Genomic DNA, 19441 nt, shown 5'->3' with positions numbered 1-19441 from the left:
AGAATTTATTTGCAAATCCATCTAGCCTTGGAGTTTTTTTTTTTCCTTAGGGAGTTCATTGATGGCTTATCCAATTTCTCTTTCTAAAATAGTATTATTTAAATATTTTGCCTGCTCTTCTGTTAATCTGGGCAACGTGTAGTTTTGCAAATAAATAAATAAATAATACACACACACACACACACACACACACACACACATACACATATTTCAATTAGATTGTCTGATGTGTTGGCATACAATTGGGCAAAATAGCTCTTAATTATGGTTTTAATTTCTTCTTCACTGATGATAAGTTCACCATTTTCATTTTTGATACTGGTTATATGTTTTTCTTCTTTTTTCTAATCAAATTATCCAAGGTTTAACTATCTTGTTAGTATTATTCATAAATCCAGCTCTTAGTTTTATTAAGTAGTTCAATAGTTTTCTTACTTTCAATTTTATTTACTTTTATTTAAATTTTTATCTCTTGATTTTTAAGAATTTCTAATTTGGCATTTAATTGGGAAGGTTTAATTTGTTTGTTTTCTATCATTTTTAATTGCATGCCCAATTCATTGATCTCTTTTTCTATTTTATTCATGTAAGTATTTAGAGATATAAAATCTTTCCTAAGGACTGTCTTGTATCATACGTTTTGATATGTTGTCTCATCCTTGTAATCCTCTTGGAAGAATATATTCACATCCTTAACTTCTTTCTTGTTTATTTTTTTCGGTTAGATTTATCTAATTCTGAGAGGGAGAGGTTGTGGTCCCAAATAGTACAGTTCTGTTGTCTATTTCTTCCTGTTACTGACAACTTCTTCTCTAAGAATCTTGATATTGAGCCACTTGGTACATATATGTTTTATATTGATATTACTCCATTGTCTATGGTAAAATTTAACAAGTTATACTTAATTCCTTATGTCTTTTAATTAAATCTATATCTGCTTTTGCTTTCTCTGAGATCAGAATTGCTATTCTTGCTTTCTCTCTCTCTCTTTTTTTTTTTTTTTGCTTCAGTTGAAGCATAATATATACTGCTCTTTACTCTCTATCTGTGTTTCAAATGTGTTTCTTGTAAACAATATGTTGTAAAATTCTGGTTTTTAATACACTCAGCTATCTGCTTTTATTTTGTGAAAGAGTTCATTTTATTCATATTCATAGTTATGATAACCAGCTATGTATTTCCCTCCAAAATATTCCCTCCATCCCTGTTTATACTTTCTTCTTCTTTTCAACCTTATCCTTTCCCACCAGTGTTCTGTTTCTGATCACTCCCTCCCTCAATCTGTCCCCTCTATCAACCCTCCTTCCTTCTCTTAACCCTTTCTCGTTGTATTTATCCTTCCTTTTCTATCCAGTTCCTCGCTTTTCTTTCCCCTTTCTCTTCCCAAATCCCCATTGGAATAAGGGTAAAATAAATTTCTATACCCAACTGAGTGTGTACATTATTCCATCTTTGAGCCAATTCTAATGACATTAAGTTTCAGACAATTCTCATCTTCTTCTCTTCTTTCCATCTACTGTAATAGGTCTTCTGTACCTCTTCATGTGATCTTATTTCCCAATTTTACCTCCTTTTTTTCTTTTCCCAGTACAATCCTTTCTCCCAGTGTCTTTTTTTTTACATATTATTCCATAAAAGTTAACTTATATCCACACCCACTGTCTATGTACTTTCTATTTTTTTTAAAATCCAGTTCTTATTACAACTGTCATATTTCCATGTAGGAGTGTAAACAGTTTGACCTTTAAATAATCTTTTTTCTTCATGTTTCCCTTTTCATGATTCTCTTGAGTTTTGTATTTGATGCAAGCCTGGATCTAGGGAATAGATCTTGTGAATGAATAAAGAAATAAAATGAAGAGTTGACTGTATTATTTTAAAAAGCTTTGTATTAAGCATTAAGCAAATCAAGACAATACTTGTTCTAAAAAAGAACTTGCATTCAAATGGGGGGAGACAAGTTAAGTAGATTTCAGCTAAAAGTCAAATGGAAAGACCCAGTTGTCCTTTGAGAGCAATGAGGGGTAATGTATCATTTTTAATGTCATTGCCACAGTTTAAAAAAAAAACCTATTTATTCTCTCATTATATCTATTCCCTAGATGGAGGCTTCCTAAACTCTTCAAAAAGTCTATGCTGATTCTGCTTCTGCATGTGTTCTTTTCCTCTTTAGAATGCAAATCCCTTGAGAGCAAGGACAGGCTCTTTTTTATATTCGTATACACATTGTTTGGTATAGGGATTGGCACATACATAGTAAGGACTTAATGATATTTTTAAGCATTTATATATTATTATCTTCTCTAGTGAGTAGTGGAAACCAAGGCTGATGAAGTTTTGTCTTTCTATAGGCAAGGAAGGTAGAATATCCCAACTATCATTATTAACATTATTCTTGCAAGAGAGCTTAATAAATAGAAATTCTGAGAAAGGGATGAAGGAAGATTGTAAGGTCTGGGCTAGCTCCCTGGAGGCCTCAGGAATAGCCAGAGTCAGGATAAGTAAAAGTCTTTGGTCTTTAGGGGGAGAAGTAAAGGAGATGGACAAACTGCCAAAAGCTCTCCACCAGCTTCCCTTCTCCTGGTCCTGCTGCAAAGTGAAGTTATCTCACCTCTCTCACCCTTCCCCTTAATCCTTACCTATAATTATTTCTGTATACACCAATCATTGAGCCAGCATGTGATAAGGGCCATTTTTCCAAACATATGTTAATAGAATCATTGTCCAATAGGTAATTACCCTTAAGTCCTCAGTTGTCCGATTCAAACACACATTTTAAGAGTTTCAGCCTTGACTTCCGGTTAAGATGGCGGAGAGGAGGCTCACAGCTGCATAAGCTCCACGCTTTCTCTCACTATCCACTTCATTACAAGCCTCTGAATCAATGCTTGACTGAGAAAAAAACCCACATATAGTTCCCAAAAGAAGCCATCCTTGAGATCCGCCAAGAAAGGTCTGTCTTTACTGGAGGGCTGGGGCGGTTTTAGATCGGGAGCAGGCTGAGGGCAGCGGCAGTGAGAGCACGGGAGCAGACTGGAGAGGGGGTGGGGAATGATTGCAGCCGTCTCTGCGGGGAGAGCTTCGCTACAGGTTTGGATACTTTGCTCTGGCAGTAAGTCAGCAACCCAGCAGAGAAGCTAAAAACACCGGGGCTGAAGAATACAACCCCAAACAGCTGGAGTCTCTCAGGACCTGGCCGCCCCCTCCTTCCCCCCCCCCCCCCCCCACAGTGACTCAGCACGCTTTGGGATCTCAGAGCGCAAGCGCAACACAGTCCTGCTAGTGCCTCACTGCTGCCCCCTGCAGTCTGTAGAGGAAGCTCGATAACATACCCAGCCCCTCCCACAAAGAAAGACTCCAGTTTTTTCTGTTTTTCTTTGGTAGTTTGTCTTTGATTATTAGACAGAATGAGCAAGAAGCTGAAGAGGACTTTAACCCTTGACAGCTTCTATACAGATAGAGAGCAGACTCTAAATCCTGAGGAGACTAAAAACAGGCAGTCCCCAGGTGAATCCCCAAAGGAGGAGATCATCTGTTCCTCAGCACAGATGAACCTCATAGAAGTGATTAAAAAGGCTCTCACAAGGGAGCTAGAAGAAAAATGGGGAAAGCAGAGTGAGGCTTGGCAAAAGAGCCTGGAGAAGTCAGTTAAAGAGAGAGTGGATAAAGAAGTAAAATCCTTGAAAAAATAGGATTAGTGAACTGGAAACAGAAAACAGCTCTCTAAAAAACAAAATTGGCAAAATGGAAAAAAATTCCACAGAACAAAAGAACTCAATTGGACAATTAGAAAAAGATTTTTAAAAAGTGAGTGAAGAGAATACTTCACTGAAAATCAGAATTGAACAAGTGGAATTGAATGACTCGAGGAGACAAGAAGAATCAGTCAAGCAAATCCAAAAAAATCAAACAATGGAGAAAAATGTGAAATACCTTCTGGGGAAGACAACAGACCTGGAAAACAGATCCAGGAGAGACAATCTGAGAATCATTGGACTCCCAGAAAAACATGATGAAAAAAAGAGCCTGGACACTATTTTCCAGGAAATTATCAAAGAGAACTGCCCAGAAGTCATAGGAACAGAGGAAAAAATAAACATTGAAAGGATTCATTGATCACCACTGAAAGGATCCTAAAATCAAAACACCAAGGAATATAGTGGCCAAATGCCAGAACCCTCAGACGAAGGAAAAAATATTGCAAGCGGCTAGAAAAACCCAATTCACGTATCAAGGAGCCACAATAAGGATCACCCAGGATCTGGCAGCATCCACATTAAAAGATTGAAGGGCCTGGAAAATGATATTTCGAAAGGCTAAGGAACTTGGTATGCAACCAAAAATAACTTACCCAGCGAGAATGAGCATCTTTTTCCAGGGAAGAAGATGGACATTCAACGAAGTAAGCGAATTTCATCTATTTCTGATGAAAAAACCAGAACTGAACAAAAAGTTTGATCTACAAATATAGAACTCAAGAGAAATCTAAAAAGGTAAAGATTAATCTTGGGAACTATATTTTGACTATATAGATGTATAAAGAATACATGTATACCTTGTTCTAGAAATTGATGTGGAAAGGACATTGTACCAGAAAAAGGGTAAAGTGGGGGTAGTACATCTCATGAAGAGGCATAGGAAACCTATTATATCTGAGAGAAAGAATGGAGGGGGATGAATATAGTGGGTATCTTACTGCCTTCAGAATTGACTTTAAGTGAAAAATCTTAAGACATATTCAATCTATGGTGAAACTTCTCCCATCTCATTGAAAAGTGAGAAGGGAAAAGTGAAAAGGGAAGGAATAAGCTAAGTGGAAAGGAATACAGGACCTGGGAGGGAAAGGGGTAAGATAGGGGGAGGAACTCTAAGGCGGGGGGAGGGATACTAAAAAGGGAGGGCTGTGAGAAGCAAGTGGTGCTCACAAGCTTAATACTGGGAAGGGGGGGAAAGGGGAAAGAAGGGAGAAAAGCATAAACCGGGTTAACAAGATGGCAAGTAATACAGAATTGGTCATTCTAACCATAAACGTGAACGGGGTAAACTCCCCCATAAAGAGGAAGCGGTTAGCAGAAAGGATTAAAAGCCAGAATCCTACAATATGTTGTTTACAGGAAACACACCTGAAGCGGGGAGATACATGCAGGTTAAAGGTAAAAGGTTGGAGCAAAATCTACTATGCTTCAGGTGAAGTCAAAAAAGCAGGGGTAGCCATCCTGATCTCAGATCAAGCTAAAGCAAAAATTGATCTAATTAAAAGAGATAAGGAAGGACACTATATCTTGCTAAAGGGTAGCATGGATAATGAAGCACTGTCTATATTAAACATATATGCACCAAGTGGGGTAGCATCTAAATTCTTAAAAGAGAAACTAAGAGAGCTGCAAGAAGAAATAGACAGTAAAACTATAATAGTGGGAGATCTTAACCTTGCACTCTCAGAATTAGATAAATCAAACCACAAAATAAATAAGAAAGAAGTCAAAGAGGTAAATAGAGTACTAGAAAAGTTAGATATGATAGATCTCTGGAGAAAATGTAATGGAGACAGAAAGGAATACACTTTCTTTTCAGCAGTTCATGGAACCTATACAAAAATTGACTATATATTAGGACATAAAAACCTCAAACTCAAATGTAGTAAGGCAGAAATAGTAAATGCATCCTTTTCAGACCACGATGCAATGAAAATTACATTCAACAAAAAACCAGGGGGAAGTAGACCAAAAAATAATTGGAAACTAAATAATCTCATACTAAAGAATGATTGGGTGAAACAGCAAATCATAGACATAATTAATAACTTCACCCAAGAAAACGATAATAATGAGACATCATACCAAAATGTATGGGATGCAGCCAAAGCGGTAATAAGGGGAAATTTCATATCTCTAGAGGCCTATTTGTATAAAATAGAGAAAGAGAAGGTCAATGAATTGGGTTTGCAATTAAAAATGCTAGAAAAGGAACAAATTAAAAACCCCAGTCAAACACTAAACTTGAAATTCTAAAAATAAAAGGTGAGATCAATAAAATTGAAAGTAAAAAAACTATTGAATTGATTAATAAAACTAAGAGTGGGTTCTATGAAAAAACCAACAAAATAGACAAACCCTTAGTAAATCTGATTAAAAAAAGGAAAGAGGAAAATCAAATTGTTAGTCTTAAAAATGAAAAGGGAGAACTCACCACTAACGAAGAGGAAATTAGAGCAATAATTAGGAGTTACTTTGCCCAACTTTATGCCAATAAATTCGACAACTTAAATGAAATAGAAAAATACCTCCAAAAATACAGCTTGCCCAAACTAACAGAGGAAGAAGTAAATATCCTAAACAGTCCCATCTCAGAAAAAGAAATAGAACAAACTATCAATCAACTCCCTAAGAAAAAATCCCCAGGACCAGATGGATTTACATGTGAATTCTACCAAACATTTAAAGAACAATTAACTCCAATGTTATATAAGCTATTTGAAAAAATAGGGATTGAAGGAATCCTACCAAACTCCTTTTATGACACAGACATGGTACTGATTCCTAAACCAGGTAGGCTGAAAACAGAGAAAGAAAATTATAGACCAATCTCCCTAATGAATATTGATGCTAAAATCTTAAATAAAATATTAGCAAAAAGATTACAGAAAATCGTCACCAGGATAATACACTATGACCAAGTAGGATTTATACCAGGAATGCAGGGCTGGTTCAATATTAGGAAAACTATTAGCATAATTGACTATATCAATAACCAAACAAACAAAAACCACATGATCATCTCAATAGATGCAGAAAAAGCATTTGATAAAATCCAACATCCATTCCTAATAAAAACACTTGAGAGCATAGGAATAAATGGACTTTTCCTTAAAATAGTCAGGAGCATATATTTAAAACCATCAGTAAGCATCATATGCAATGGGGAAAAACTGGAACCTTTCCCAGTAAGATCTGGAGTGAAGCAAGGTTGCCCACTATCACCATTATTATTTAATATCGTATTAGAAACACTAGCCTCGGCAATAAGAGTCAAGAAAGATATTAAAGGAATTAGAGTAGGCAATGAGGAAACCAAACTATCACTCTTTGCAGATGATATGATGGTATACCTAGAGAACCCCAGAGATTCTACTAAAAAGCTATTGGAAATAATTCATAATTTTAGCAAAGTAGCTGGCTACAAAATAAATCCCCATAAATCCTCAGCATTTTTATACATCACCAACAAAACCCAACAGCAAGAGATACAAAGAGATATTCCATTCAGAATAACTGTTGATACCATAAAATATTTGGGAATCTATCTACCAAAGGAAAGTCAGGAATTATATGAGCAAAATTATAAAAAAGTCTCCACACAAATAAAGTCAGACTTAAATAATTGGAAAAATATTAAGTGCTCTTGGATTGGCCGAGCGAACATAATAAAGATGACAATACTCCCTAAACTAATTTATTTATTTAGTGCTATACCAATCAGACTTCCAAGAAAATATTTTATTGATCTAGGAAAAATAACAACAAAATTCATATGGAACAATAAAAAGTCGAGAATCTCAAGGGAATTAATGAAAAAAAAAATCAAATGAAGGTGGCCTAGCTGTACCTGATCTAAAATTATATTATAAAGCAGCAGTCACCAAAACCATTTGGTATTGGCTAAGAAATAGATCAGTGGATCAGTGGAAAAGGCTAGGCTCACAAGACAGAATAGTCAATTATAGCAATCTAGTGTTTGACAAATCCAAAGCCCCTAACTTCTGGGAAAAGAATTCATTATTTGATAAAAAACTGCTGGGATAATTGGAAATTAGTATGGCAGAAATTAGGCATGGACCCACACTTAACACCATATACCAAGATAAGATCAAAATGGGTCTATGACCTAGGCATAAAGAACGAGATTATAAATAAATTAGAGGAACATAGAATAGTTTATCTCTCAGACTTGTGGAGGAGAAAGAAATTTGTGACCAAAGATGAACTAGAGACCATTACTGATCACAGAATAGAAAATTTCGATTACATCAAATTAAAAAGCCTTTGTACAAATAAAACTAATGCAAACAAGATTAGAAGGGAAGCAACAAACTGGGAAAACATCTTCACAGTTAAAGGTTCTGATAAAGGCCTCATTTCCAAAATATACAGAGAACTGACTCAAATTTATAAGAAATCAAGCCATTCTCCAATTGATAAATGGTCAAAGGATATGAACAGACAATTTTCAGATGATGAATTGAAACTATTACCACTCATATGAAAGAGTGTTCCAAATCATTATTGATCAGAGAAATGCAAATTAAGACAACTCTGAGATACCACTACACACCTGTCAGATTGGCTAAGATGACAGGAAAAAATAATGATGAATGTTGGAGGGGATGCGGGAAAACTGGGACACTGATGCATTGTTGGTGGAGTTGTGAACGAATCCAACCATTCTGGAGAGCAATCTGGAATTATGCCCAAAAAATTATCAAATTGTGCATACCCTTTGATCCAGCAGTGTTTCTATTGGGCTTATATCCCAAAGAAATACTAAAGAAGGGAAAGGGACCTGTATGTGCCAAAATGTTTGTAGCAGCCCTGTTTGTAGTGGCCAGAAACTGGAAAATGAATGGATGCCCATCAATTGGAGAATGGCTGGGTAAATTGTGGTATATGAATGTTATGGAATATTATTGTTCTATAAGAAATGACCAGCAGGATGAATACAGAGAGGACTGGCGAGACTTACATGAACTGATGCTAAGTGAAATGAGCAGAACCAGGAGATCATTATACACTTCGACAACGATATTGTATGAGGACATATTTTGATGGAAGTGGATTTCTTTGACAAAGAGACCTGAGTTTTAACTGATAAATGACGGACAAAAGCTGCTACACCCAAAGAAAGAACACTGGGAAACGAATGTGAACTATCTGCATTTTTGTTTTTCTTCCCGGGTTATTTATACCTTCTGAATCCAATTCTCGCTATGCAACAAGAGAACTGTTCGGTTCTGCAAACATATATTGTATCTAGGATATACTGCAACATATCCAACATATAAAGGACTGCTTGCCATCTAGGGGAGGGGGTGGAGGGAGGGAGGGGAAAAAAAAATCGGAACAGAAACGAGTGTCAATATAAAGTAATTATTAAATAAAAAATTAAAAAAAAAAAAAGAGTTTTAGCCTTTTACAGAAGATAAAGGAGTTTGGTTATTTGAAAGATACCCATGACTGAAATAATGCTATTTAGATGAATTTGGAATAAAAAAGGCAATAATTCTGTATAAAACATGGTGCTGTAATTGATCATTCCATATCTTGAATTTTCCTGATAATGGTAGGATAGGGCAACTGTCACCACTAATTTCTTTTACATTAATTATGTCTATGTTGTTTCTTGGTCTTTCCTCTTTACCTAAGGGACTTGATCAGAACCTGTACTGCCTTTTGTTCTCCTCTAAAGTTATTTTCAGTAGAGCCAAGAATATCCTTTTGCAAGGGTTGAGCTATTATAGTATTCTTTCCAAGAATTGTCTCCAAGTATCTCTCACACAAGAAGTTGAACTGCCATATTAGATATATTTTCTTTGGGTTAAACTGTGTCCTGAGTTTCCTTTTTTAAAATACTAATGAACAGGATATGGAATACCTTGATACTAAATAATTCTTTTATTTGATGAGAACCATAGATTTTATTAATTTAGGGGGATGAAATTGATGGGTAAATGCCCTGAATCAAAGATCAACCCAGTTTTTCTGAATTCATAGTCTGAGAATCCTATGGATATGGTAGTTCATTAGATTCTCCTTGAGAGAAAGAATCCTTACATCTTGTATTGTTTCTCAGAATAGTGCTTTGTCATTTAATACATGCTGATTGATTTGATTGCTAGAGCAATAGTTCTTAAAGAAGGGACCTGGAACAATAGTAGGCCCAAAGCATGTTGAAAAGGGTAAGATCAAGACAGTTTTTATATTAATTCTATCATGATATTTACCTATTAAAATACTCCTCATTTTCCAACTACATATTTATGCGAAGCCATATTTTCCCATATACTGCAACCCAATAAAACAACATTTAACATCAGATTGAATGCAGAAACATATATGAAAATTCAGCTGATTTATATCAAAAAAGTTAAAGAAGCATAAAGATTTGTAGAAATATATAAAACAGTCATTTTCTTACTTTTTTCATTTAGAAAATGACTATTACATGTTATATATGTTAATATGTACTTAATGTTAATTATTGTTAATTTAACTGAATTAATAAATGAATATTTTAAAATATCAGCTTTAATTTTGAATGTAGCACATATTAATAGATATAAGCCAATATATTTTTGATTCCTCAATAATTTTTAAGATAAGTCCTGACACCAAAAAGTTTGAGAACTACTGTATTAAAGCACTGAGACTTTAAATGATTTGTCCAGATAACAAGAGTCATTATGTGTTAGAGAAAGCTGACTTTAAATTAGGTATTCCATTTTTAAAGCCAATTCTCTGTCCTCTTAGTGATATAGCTGCTCCCAAATCCATTTTTCCCCAGAGGCTATTGAGCCAAGCAGAGAGAACTGGGAAATAAGAGTGAAAGGGTAGGAAGGAACTAGACACTGAGAGAAAATAGAATCAACAATAATGACAATGATGATGATGATGATGATGATGATGATGATGATGATGTTGATACTGATATGATAGCTAACATTTATATACAGATCACTAGTGCCAAGCACTGTTCTAAGTACTTTTAAATTTAAAATGATCTCATTTGATACTTAACAAAAACCTTGGGAGTTTAGTACTATTATTATCCCCATTTTATGGAAGACAAAATTTACACAAACACAAGTTGAGTGATTTTTACAGGGTCATACAGATAATAAATATCAATATCAATAAATATCAATAGCAGAATTGAATTCTGGTCTTCCTAATTCCAGACTTCTTTCTATTGCATCACCTAGAGCAAAATTTTGAATAAGGAAAAGATGACAATAAAACCCAAAAGGAATTTGATTAATTTACACTTTCAGAGCTAGATTTTCTTATTGTCATTCTCTTTAAGCAATGTTCTGAGATGTTTTAGAGATTATTAAAGGAAGCTCATTTTAGTACCCATTTGGGAACAGGTAAAACTATGTTGGACTACGGTAAGTTGGAGAAAACAGTATAAATAGAAAGAGCATGAATTAATAACATCTTGGTTTTACTCTGTGCTCTGCCACTCTCAACTTTGTAAGGTTAAGGAAATCACTTATCTCTCTTCCTGAGGTATAAAGTGCTGGCATAGCACTGGTACTAGCTGCTTCTCAGAAATAATATTAAGAAGAGCTCATATATGTCTATACAACTTCCTGTGGTGATACAATGAGATTATAGGATATTCAAATTCATTTATTAATAACATTATTTTCCCGTAGTGCCAATGAGATTTTATGAAAGTCACTTCACATTTCTTAATTCTTAATTTCTAGATGTATAAAATAAGTTTTGATTAAATGCCTTGTGTGGTTCCCTTCTAGCTTGAGCTCTATTTCTATGATCCTATTCTGAGCCAGGCCTGATTCAGTCCAATCTAGTGATTCAGGTTCTGGGTTAGAATGCAATGAGGCACTTGTGGATCATAAAATGCAATAAAAACAATTTTATTTGGGGTAGAATTAAAAAGGAAATAACTCCTAATTAAATTCAAATAATAGACTACTCCCCTCTTCCTCATTAACCATAGCAATCTGTGGCTCTGGGTCAGTAATATATCCTTGCAGGGCAATAAAAATTCAACTCAAAGCTCCTGAGCCCTGACTCCATATAAACAGGGCTTTTTATATACCTTTAGTTTTCAGATCAACAAAATCTCAAGATCATTCTTTTTGTTACCTTAAATGTAAACAATCCCAGTCATTATAAAAGTAGGTCTCTCCTTATCACATTTTTATTCATACTCTCATAGTCTCAAAATTGAAAAAGGCTCTAGCCATTATCTAATCCAACAGCTCTCAACTTTTTGGTCTCAGGACACCTTTACGTTTTTGCATTCTTACAAATTATTGAGGATTCTAAATCATTTTAATATAATCATATATAGATATGTAGAAATTTACTGTATTAGAACTAAAGATATCTCAATTTTATTATAAAATAGTTTTGATATCAAGAACCTCCTTAAAAAATCTGAGGGATCACAAGGGTTCCTAAACAACATCTTGGGAACCATTGATATAATGCAACTGCTTCTTTCAAAAATTAGGTCCTAGAAGAATGAAATAATCTGAACAAGGTGATTGAAATAGTAAGCAAAGCAAAAATTCAATTCCCAAGTACTCATACTAGAAATCCAGGATTCTTTCCATTTCATCACCCTTCCTCTCTTATGCATTCTTCAGATCCAGTCTATTTTGCCTAGCCCAGTGGTTACCATATGTCAAACGCCCTCTCTCTCCCAGCAGAAGTGTTAGTAATGTGGATTTCATAAAGATTCACCATGCTTGCTGTTCCATAAGAAAACCACATGGAATATGGTAATGTCCTGGCTGGCTCTCTGGAGATCTTCTGAATGGGCCTTGGTTTCAGCAGAATAATCACCACAAGAATGATCAGGGATAAAGTACAAAGTCTTTATTATCTCCTTCGCACTCTGTCTCCTTTGCCAGGCTAGCTTGACCTTTTGTTCTTCCAGATGAATTTTGTTGTTATTTTTTATAGGTCAATAAGATAGTTTCTTGGGAGTTTGATTGGCATAGCACTAAATAAATAGATTAGTTTGGGTAATATTGTCATCTTTACTATATTCTCTTGAACTCTCCAAGAATACTTGATATTATTCCAGTTGTTTAGATCTATGTGGAAAATGTTTTGTAGTTTTATACATATAGTTCATTACTTTCCCTTGGCACATAGATTTCCAAATATTTTATACTATCAGCAGTTCATTTTAAATGGAATTTCTTTTTGTACCTCTTGCTGTTGGATTTTGTTAGTGATATATAAAAATGCTGGTGATTTATGTGAAATAATTTTGTATCTTCCAATTTTGCTAAAGTTGTGGATTTATTTCTAATAGTTTTAAGTTGATTCTCTAAGATTCTCTAAGTATGCCATCATATCATCTGCAAAGAGTGATAATTTGGTTTCCTTCTTACCTATTCTAATTCCTTTAATCTCTTTTTCTTCTCTTATTGCTGAAGCTAGCATTTCTAATAAAATAAAATAAAAATTTAAAAATGAATAGTAATGGTGATAGTGGGCCACTTTGTTTCATTCCTGATCTTATTGGGGATGGATCCAGTTTATCCCCATTACATATGATGCTTGCTGATGGTTTTTAATAGATGTTATTGACTATTTTAAGGAAAAGTCCATTTATTCCTATACTATGTAGTACTTGTAATAGGAATGGATGTTGGAGTTTATGAAATGCTTTTTCTGCATCTATTGAGATAATCATAGGGTTTCTGTTAGTTTGATTATTGATATAGTCAATGATATTAATAGTTTTCCTAATATTGAACCAGCCCTGTATTCCTGGTATAAATTCTTCTTGGTCATGGTATATTATCCAGGGAATGAATTTCTGAAATCTCTTTGCTAATATTTTATTTGAGATTTTTACACCAATATCCATTAGGGAAATTGGTCTATCATTTTCTTTCTCTGTTTTGTCCTCCCTGGTTTAGGCATCAGAACCATGTCTGTCAAAAAAGCAATTTGGTAGGAGTCTTCTTTCCCTATTTTTTCAAACAGTTTATATAGTATTGGAGTTAATTGTTCTTTAAATGTTTGGTATCATTCACATGTAACTATCTAATCCTGGGGATTTTTTCTTAGGAAGTTGATTAATAGCTTGTTCTATTTTTTTTAATGGGACTGTTTAAGTACTTTATTTTCTCTTCTATTAATCTGGACAATTTATATTTTTATAGGTATTCCTACATTTCACTTAGGTTATCAAATTTTTTGGCATAAAGTTGGACAAAATAACTCTTAATTATTACTCCAATTTCCTCTTCATTGGTGGAAAGTTTACCTCTCAGATCTTTGGAGGAGGAAGGAATTTGTGATCAAAGAAATAGAGATCCTTATTTATCACAAAATAGATAATTTTAATTTTATTATTTTTAAAAGTTTTTGTACAAATAAAATTAATGCAGATAAGATTAGAAGGGAAGCAATTAACTGGGAAAACATTTTTATATTCAAAGGTTCTGGACTCATTTCTAAAATATGTAGAGAATTAACTTAAATTTATAAGAATTCAAGCCATTTTCCAATTGATAAATGGTCAAAGGATATGTGTAGTTTTTCTGGTTCAGTTTTCTTGGGGTCTCTGGGAGCAGCTTTAATTTCAGTTCAGTAATTACCACAAGAGGTAGCCAGGTGTTAAAGTCCAAATCCTTTATTATCTCTTTCAAAGTCTTGTCTCTTTTCCTGGGGCCTGGTTAGCTTTCTTAAAGGCCTTCTGGAGTCTTGGTTTCAGTGGAGAAGTACAGAAGGAGAGCCTGCCACCAGGAGGCTAACTGAAGGTGGAAATGAATCTCTATCTCTTTGGCTCCAAGAACTTCCAATGTGCTTGTCTTCTCTAGCTCTCTGTCTGAATACCACCTGGCTCATATGCTCTACACCGAATATAAACCAATCATTATATCACTAGGAAACCATTATTTGTTGTAAGATTAAATCAATCATACTGAATTTAGAGAACTATTCAGCACCATGCTAAACTAGATAGCCATCGTCTTTATCAATTGCACTTAGTACCTTGTAAGAATGCTTGTTTCACATTCAAAGTTCTGGCCCATAACAGATATGAACAGAAAAATTTCAGATGAAGAAATTGAAACTATTTCTAGTCACATGAAAAGGTTCTCTAAATCACTACTGATCAGAGAAATGCAAATTAAGACAATTCTGAGATACTACTACACACTTGTCAGATTGGCTAAGATAACAGGAAAAAAAGAGAAGGATGTGGGAAAGCTGGGTCATTGATACATTGTTGGTGGAACTGTGAATGGATCCAACCACTCTGAAGACCAGTTTGGAACTATGCTCAAAAAGTTATCAAACTGTGCATAACTTTTGATCCAGCAGTGTTTCTACTCAGCTTATATTTCAAAGAGATCTATAAGGAGGGAAATGAACCCATATGGGCAAAAATGTTTGCCGCAGCCCTTTTTGTTGTGGCTAGAGGCTGGAAACTGAATGGATGCCCATCAATTGGAGAATGGCTAAATAAATTATGATGTCTGAATATTATGGAATATTATTGTTCTGTAAGAAACAATCAATAGGATGATTTCAGAGATGCCTGGAGAAACTTACATGAACAGATGTGAAGTGAAATGAGCAAAACCAGGTGATCATTATACACTTCAACAAGAAGACTCATCATCAACAAGATGGACATGGCTCTCTTCAAGAATGGGATGATTCAAATCAGTTCCAATTGTTCAGTAATTTAAAAAAAGCTATGTACACCCAGAGAGAGGCTTGTGGAGCTGAGTGTGGACTATAACATAGCATTTTCATGCTTTCTGTTGATGTTTGCTTGAATTTTGTTTTTCTTCTCTGTAATGGGCTGAGGCTTGAGTTGATGCATTGAGGTCCCAAGCACATGAGGCTAAATAGTAATTGGACCATACTCTATTAATATATATGCTTGGAGAAAGAATGGCCCCTGTCCACTCTTTGTGCAAGTCCTGATGTGTTGTATAGGAAATAATGATTTTGGTAGGTGGAGGCAGGGGAGTGGAGAGGGAATCAGACCAGCAGAGGATTAATTGAAGAACAATTAATTCCAATACTACATAAACTATTTGAAAAAATAGGGAAAGAAGGACTCCTACTAAACTCTTTTTTATGATATCGACTTGACTTTTAAAGGTTTTCTTTTTTTTTCTCATAATATTGTTGCTATTGCAGGCATTGATGGATTATATACATACAAATATATCCATTGCTCTCCTAACTCTTCCCACTTTAATCTGTATTAGTTCATAGAAAAGTTGTGGCTATCAGGTTGATATAGTGGATAGAATAGTGAGCCTGGAATCAGGAGGTTTCATCTTCTTGAATTCAAATCTGGCTTCTGATACTTACTAACTGTTTGAACCTGGGCAAGTCACTTAACTCTGTTTGATTCAGTTTCCTCCTTATGAAAATACGCTGGAGAGGGAAATGACAAATCACTCCAGTATCTTTGCCAAGAAAATCCCAGATGGGTTCATAAAGAATCAGACACAATTGAAATAGTTAAACAGCTACTACAACAACAAAATACACATGTTGTTCTCCTAGTTCTCACTTCAATCTGCATTATTTCATAGAAAACTTACCAGTTTTCTCTGAAATTATCTCTTTGCATCATATTTTATGCTATAATAATATTCCCTTACATTCATATATAATTGTTTAGCCATTCCCTATTAATGCAATCATTCCTTCCAACTTTCTCTTTGTTATTACATTTAAGTTTCTTGCCTTTTTTAACCATTTTATTCCAAATGTTTCTATTTTCCAATAACATCATGATAGTTGCATCAAACACCAAATATTAGAAAAATTCCTGAGAGAAATCCAAGACCACTCAGATGAGAATGCCCTAACTATTTACTTAGTGTGGATGTAAAATTGAAACTACAGATAGGTAACAAATTCCTATTAATCACATTGTGACATACAGTTAGATGAGCAATCTATAAAACAGACTATCAATATGTATATTCAATAGAGACAGTACAGATGGATGACATTTTGAGGCTAGAATTAAACAGATGGACAGTGAGCAGAATTATTTTCAAAAAATCACAAAGCAAATTTAATAACCTGAATTGTCTCTCAGAAACAAAAATCCATCTTTTGAATACTAATATTCTACAAATTTTATTATATGGTTGATAGACACAGAACCCCAAATGTCCAAAAATGAAAATTAATATCACACATAAGCCAATAGAGAAGCAGATGACAATGTCACCAGACTGCAACATATTATTAATGAAGAACACTTTTTAAATGAAATAAAAGTTGACATTAAGAAGTGTATAATAGGAAAAGATAATGGACAGGTCACATGGATAAGGCAAGGGGTGAGGGTATGCGGATAACAAAAAGAAAATGTGAGAAAGTCCTTCAGTATGTTAAATAAACAACATATGGTGAACTTATTGGATGACTAAAATTCAAAGAAATATGGCAGACTTGGATGTATTATAATCTGAATCAGTAGAGGGGAACAACCAAATACGTGAGATAACACATAACAGAGAATAATAGAGATAATATTTGAATATCTTGAATTTTTAAATTTTATCATTTATTCTCTATTTCATCATATACATTTTTCCATATGCAGAATAGAACCCAAAAAGGTTATAGGTGAAACTCATATGAATTCTAAATCTATTTATCTCTATCCTTTTGAGAATATCAATGAATATAAAACAAAATGGAAAAATCTAGGGTGGAATAGCAGAAAGAGTTCATCCTGGATTCAAGAAGATTTGGGTTCAAATTTTGTTAATTTTGCTTTATGGTTTTTTATCATGAACAAACTTTTCTATTTTCTCAGGATTCAAGTTCTTCATCTATAAAATGGAGGTAATGATATTTTGGTAGTACTTTCTAGATAGGGTTGTTGTAAACCTGCAAGATAAACTTCAGAGAAGGTGACAACCTGTATAGGTAGAGGTAGTTTTCTCACTTGCAAGTATTTTTTACTGATGGCATCACATGTTTGCTCTCTATTTCATATTTATTATTTCTATTTTCCTCATAACATATTTATATTCTGACAGAGGAAGCGTGGATATGCTTAACTCAGATTTTTTAAACTAAAAAGGGGAATAATGGGGGGAGAGGGTGGGTAGGACTTGAAGTAATGACCAAAATTATTAGATCTCTCCTATTACAAATGCTGCATCATTATATTTAACTTTTTCAATAGAAGCAATTGCATTTCATATCCTGAGCTATGTTAATTTCCCCAGCCTGGATTTTACACCTGACCCTAGCCTGGATGCTACACTTAAATGGTCTACCAGTGACCAAATTGAGAGGTACCCTCCCAAGACAAATCTCTGATTAAGAAGAATTGGATTGAACAAAGTCTATTTAGTTGTTTTCTTTCCTTTATGACAAAGGAAGAAGTTCATGCATCCTCAAGTCAAGTCTGATTGACTGTTTTGAGACAAGATTATTATTACCTTTGAAATTTAGTTTGATGAAAATGAAATACCAGAAGCTATTGGCAAGATATCCCTGCAGAACAGTTGTTTAAAATGTTTTTTTTTTCCTTCTTTCTCTTTCCCTTCCCTTTTTTTCTTTTCCCTTTTTAAAAAGAAATTACCAACAGTGATGAAGGTACTGGTAAAAAGTAAAAGAAAGAGAAAACAAATGCTTAACTAATTGGGGGAAATTAAAGTAAAAGTCCCAATAGATAATAACAAATGGATTAATGCATGAAAAAAATTGTTATTTCATGCTTATTCTGTGCTTATTCTTGTGTTTTACTAGTGCTTTGCACTAGTAAAACAAATAACAAAAGGAAGTCATTGGCTGCCATCAAAAAACTTATATTATCATTGGGAAATGAAATACATATATGGGGAATATTGTCAAGAGAATGCCATTCTGTTCTATGATTTCAACAGAACAGTGAGTGAAATTATTGGGAAACTGAGTGACATCTTTACCAAGAGTGCTGATTTAATTAACTAGAGGGACTAGATAGAGATAAGGAATGAGTAGGAGAGTAATTGGGATTGAAAACGCATCCATGAACATGATGACATGAAGACAGTCAAAGAATAAGGGGCTGGGGATGGAGTACAGCTCTATATTAAAGAAATTAATCAATTAGATATACAGAACTCTACAGCAGGAGCTGTATTTTTCTATCCAAATCTCAGAGATAGACAAATGGGGGATAAGGAAATTGGCATGAATATGAGCAGGAAATTACTGTGTACTCTTTCTGGTAAAAGGAATAGAAAGAGTTTCCCTCATTGAGAAGTCAAAAGAAAAAACAAGAGAAAAATACATAGGAAGAAAAGCTGTGAAAACAGACAAGGGCTATCTTGTGTATTTTAGATAGAAACTAAAGTAAGAAATTCACCTGCCCTCCCCTCTGCATTTCAAAAAAGCAGTTTTCTGGGTTCTGTGGAACATGACAGCTCCTGAGGTGAATTTAAAGGCATCCAGGGAGGCTTCAGTCAGTTTTGACAGCTTCAGTAACACCCTGGATGTCCTGGGGAGGTCAGCAGCGCCACAGAAGTGAAAAATGAGTCAGCTGTCAATGGATGCTTCACAAGTTTTTATGGCTGTCTCTCCACTCTTGTGATAGTCTACCAAGTATGAAGGAAACTTACCATTTCACATCTTGAGACTAATGTCAACTGTGAAAATATATGTGTATATATCATAATATTTATAGT

This window comes from Antechinus flavipes, chromosome 4 (genome assembly GCF_016432865.1).
Source record: "Antechinus flavipes isolate AdamAnt ecotype Samford, QLD, Australia chromosome 4, AdamAnt_v2, whole genome shotgun sequence".
Classification (NCBI taxonomy): Eukaryota; Metazoa; Chordata; class Mammalia; order Dasyuromorphia; family Dasyuridae; genus Antechinus; species Antechinus flavipes.
The sequence above is the reverse complement of the archived record's forward strand: the minus strand, read 5'-3'. Positions refer to the sequence as shown.